Below are 4,527 nucleotides of genomic sequence, written 5' to 3'. Positions count from 1 at the left end.
TCTCTAATATTCGTGTACATCGTTTAAAGTTTTTTATTATTTTATTTTTAGTAAATCGTATTTTAAAATTCCAAACTTTTTTAACTAAATGATTTAAAAGAGAAAATACTTATTTAGTTTTATTCATTTATCAATATCTTCCATATCAAAAGATGAACAATTTAACAGAATTTTAAAAGTAAGAAGAAAGCTTTTAGTGAAAGATGAGGGTAGATAATAATCCTGATGTTTAATTATATTGTTATATCAAGACTTGTAAATAAAAAGAATGAATTATTTATGAAATTGGAAATACCAAATGATATAAGGTCATGACGACAGCGAGTTTGTTTACTGCGAAAGTATGGAATGTGATTGGTTGGGATTTAAAGTGTGGAGTGTATGACGCTGGAATCTAATTGGTAAATTCGAAAGGTAGAGCGAAACGACGCCAAGCCGATTTTGCGAAGACGGAGGAGATTTTACTGTGTGCTGAAGTTCTGAAGAAACTGGTTATTTGGTTGCTTCATAGCCTGCAGTAAAAGTGAGCAGAGTTGCTTGTAAATAAAAATTTGTTTATAGTGTTTGATGTGTCTGTAAAACAAGTGTAACGTCTTAATCTTATTAAGACCAGGGCGTTAAGCAACACCACACTGCTGGAAGAAGCGAGGGGAGAAATTCTTCGAATATCCCTAAGGATATTCAAGAGAAAAACGCCCACCGTTCCATCCATCAGAATGGTGCTCTGCCCGACTGCTCAGCCCTGGGTTCGTTCCCTGTTCATTCTCTCTCCACACCAATCCCAGAAAGGTACAGGAAATAAAAAAACTTACGAAGTCATAGTAAAGGTATATTTATTTATTAAATAAAAATAAACAGAATTCAATTTATTATCAATGCGAAACAAAAATAAATTTTTAAACCGAGACTCAAAGATTCTGCCGGTTGCCGGTATAAAATAATCAAATATATTAAAAAGTACTCAGCTTTATTTCGTTCTGAAGGAGCAGTTCAGTTCTCCAGGACGGGTTCCGATACTTGTGAAAGTTAGCTGCTGTCGGGGGTTGTTGGTCTAGATAATAGCAATCACTTATGTCCACATGTTGGTAAATGGGTTTTAAATTATGTTCTGATGCATCAGTCGATTTAAGGTAGTATGGGCGGTTGCTGATTGTTCCCCTAGGTAGTGTGGTTGGCTGTTGTTGGCTTCCCAAGGTAGTGTGGTTGGCTATTGCTTGCTCGTCACGGTAGTGTGGTTGGCTATATCTTGCTTCTCACGGTAGTGGCTAGAAAATTCATACAAAAATCAGTTTTCTTCCAAAAGAAAAGCCCGATCACAAATAAAGATCACGTATTCAGAGAAAAACGATCTCAGCAAAATCTCTAATTACAGCGTGGCATTAATAAAAATAAATATGTAGGAAAAGATTTTATTAATAAGATATTAAAGAAAATAAGGTAATATAGGTACATATATACAGTAATTTCAGCTTTATTTCAAGAAAGAAAGTATCTGCTATGCAGAAGAAAACAAGTAAAAAACAGAGGCCTAAACTATAAAAAGATACTTACCCGTGTATACGGCCAAGACACTAACCAATTTGTGTGACTAGTGTTTCATTACGAATGATTGAATTGATATGATTGAAAAGAGCGAATAAAAATTTGTATCGGCTTATATAGAGTGGGCCGGCTAATAAAAATATTTATAATTTAGTGAGGTCGCTTTGGAATATTATAGTACGGGGGACAAGTACCAACCGGAGCTTGGTGTCACGTTCAATTGGTTGATTGAAACGTTACACAAGCCAAAGGAGTAGTAGCAGTTCAAAGTGGAATTTACATCCTGTAGTAAGGAAAACAGGTGTAGCATATATGTGGTGCTGATCGGTGAAGTGAAAACCCTTTCGATTAGTAATAAAGTGTGTTCTTGTGGGATAGGTGTTTATCCAGGAGGTGTTTTGGAGAAACTGAAACTTAGTGTGTGTGAGAGACTTTCACCAGCTGAGGAGAACAGGAGTGTGTGAAGCATTCAAGAATACGAGCAGCAGATGGTCAGAGCACTGGTCAGAGCACAAAACTGTGTAAATAAAAGGTCAGTTTGATATACAATAAAATAGGACTTTCAACCACACTCGTAACGATAATATAACTAATTTGATTCTTTCAACATTTTGTTCAGCTATTCGCTTTCATAATAAATATAAAGTTTAAGTAAGAGCTCTTCTTTTTAAGTACATACATAAGTCATAATAAGTATTGATAATTTGTGTATGAACATTAATTTTTAAGTTTAATTATACGTATTAAAGCATAGGTTATATGTTTGGTTATAATATAAATTTATTTGATTTATTAAATTGAGAGTAATTTTTAAAAATTGTTTTATAATTTATTATCAGAAATTTATCTGTTTTCCCATTGCCCATTTCTCCATCAAAAGCATTAGTATAGATATTACTTTGAAGCCATGTAGAAAAATTAACGATAAAAAATAGCCCTGAGATTAAAAATTAATTAAGAAAAAGTTATTTGTTTTGCAGAATTAAGCCTAAGGCAAATTAAATTATGTATATATATATATATATATATATATATATATATATATATATATATATACATCCCGCTATCCTTTTAAACTCTTTTCACGTTGCAGTAATTTAGCATCACCAAGAATTGCTATCATTTTCTATTTATAAATTGTGTATGTTCGTTTAGTGCACCTTTGTAGACTTGGCACTGTTGTCGGTTTTTCAATATTCCGATTTTTTTTATATATTTAATTTTTTACGTCATACCTACGTTTTAACATCGAGCGGTAAAATCACTGTATTTGGCATCATTTTAGAGCCAATAGATGTTGCCGGTATTAATCCTTAAAATAATATTTTAGATACCTAAATATCGATCGCTCTGGTTCAAGTTCGAATAACGACATTGAAACTACCTGCTCACAAGTTGCAGTCTCAACTGGTTTTTTTCTTCGTTTAGATGTTATATTTATTTAACCTAGATATTTTTGCCCAGAGAATCGTGTAGGGGAATATTTTACATAAATTTCAATTTACAACCTGTTTAGTCAAAGCTATCGATGAATAGTTTGAGATAAATATTATGGTTTTATGGGATTAAGGCCTTAATTATTGGTTGTGATCGTGTAAATGTTTGAAATTTTGATTTCCATTCCGGAAATCGTTCTCAAAAAACGTTTTTTTGTACAAAATGTGTATACACATGTTTACATAATTTGTACAATAAATAAAGTTATTGTAAAATAATAGTGGAAATCAAAACGTTAAATATTAGTTAATTAAAAATGTAATTTTCATCTCATTAACGACCAATAATTGTGGCTTAATCACCTAAAAAAATAATATTTGACTTTGACCATGCCATAAGAAAGTAGTTCACGGAACCTCGCTAAATAGTTTAAAAAAATCTTATACAGAAATTTAAATTCTAAATAGTATGAGGGGTAGCCGACGAAAAATTCGTAAAGACGTACAGTTAATTTTGCTTTGTTTTTTTTAAACAATCTTAAAAGGCAAAAAAAATTTTTTTGCTTATAAAACGTTTTGTATACATTCTAAAGAAAAATATTTCAAATAAAAGTTGTAGACCATAAAAAGTTTTTTATGTAGAGAAGTACCAAATTTAAATACATAAATAATTGAGATAATTCCAAAAAACCGTAAACTCTAAGATATTATGTTTGTAGTAATTTATAAATGTTAATAACTTTGTTTTTTGCCTAACGACAGGTAATATAGCTGCTTGAAATTATGGCAATTGATGAGTTATGATGTGCTAAATATCAAGCAGATCAAAAAATATTTTACAATTTATTCAATCTGTTTATCACAGAAAGCGATTATTTAAACAACTGTACTTGTCCAAACAGTATGACTCTACCAGTATTTTGTAACTTGCAGTCGATTCTTTGCGCTTTCAGTTTTAGAGTATATTAAAGAAACTTTAACATATTATTAAATTTATTATTAAAAACCAGTTTCAATACGGGACTTTTTAGTTTTTAGACCACTTCACGTTATTTTAGTTTCTTTGACAAGTAAGGATAGTCTATTCGGTTATTTCTTAATATGGGCTATGAGCAATTGTCTAGTCAAGTCAATACTATTATAGAAGTTACCCATACTTTTCCAGTAGTCATTCAGACGGTTCATCTTAGTTGTCCCCATATGGAACATACGCCCGAGAAAAGTCTTAAATTCTGTTTGTGTTGTCTCTTTCCAAAACGCAATCCTCGATTTTTCTGAACGACTTTGTGCAAATATTTGGTCAGAGTCAATCAGAGTCACTTCCACCATTCATTTAATTTACATCGTCCTCGCCAGATGCTTCTAACAATGATTGTAATTCAGCAGTGGTCAATCTGCGTTTATTGTTCTGAAGCTATTTTCTTGTGGCATTTTAAAGTAATTACTATTTAAATGGGAATAAGCCACAATTAAAGGTTAAAGTACGTTTATTGACGTTTCAAAATTTCCGATTTCTGAAAGTGGATTTCCGAAGTGGAAATTGAAACGT

The 4,527-nt window shown here is 31.6% G+C and overlaps 1 long non-coding RNA gene across 1 annotated transcript; it reads right to left on the bottom strand.

The window, feature by feature from the left end:
* Positions 1 to 815: 815 nt before the first annotated feature.
* Positions 816 to 1,631, bottom strand: LOC140442697 (uncharacterized). Its single transcript, XR_011951116.1, has 2 exons — positions 1,552 to 1,631; positions 816 to 1,265 (listed from the first exon to the last, which is right to left on the bottom strand). It is a non-coding gene; the product is annotated as an uncharacterized lncRNA (long non-coding RNA).
* Between the last annotated feature and the right edge of the window lie 2,896 nt (positions 1,632 to 4,527).

This window comes from Diabrotica undecimpunctata, chromosome 6, assembly GCF_040954645.1.
Source record: "Diabrotica undecimpunctata isolate CICGRU chromosome 6, icDiaUnde3, whole genome shotgun sequence".
Classification (NCBI taxonomy): Eukaryota; Metazoa; Arthropoda; class Insecta; order Coleoptera; family Chrysomelidae; genus Diabrotica; species Diabrotica undecimpunctata.
Note: the sequence above shows the minus strand (reverse complement) of the source record. Positions and strands in the feature narration are given on the sequence as shown.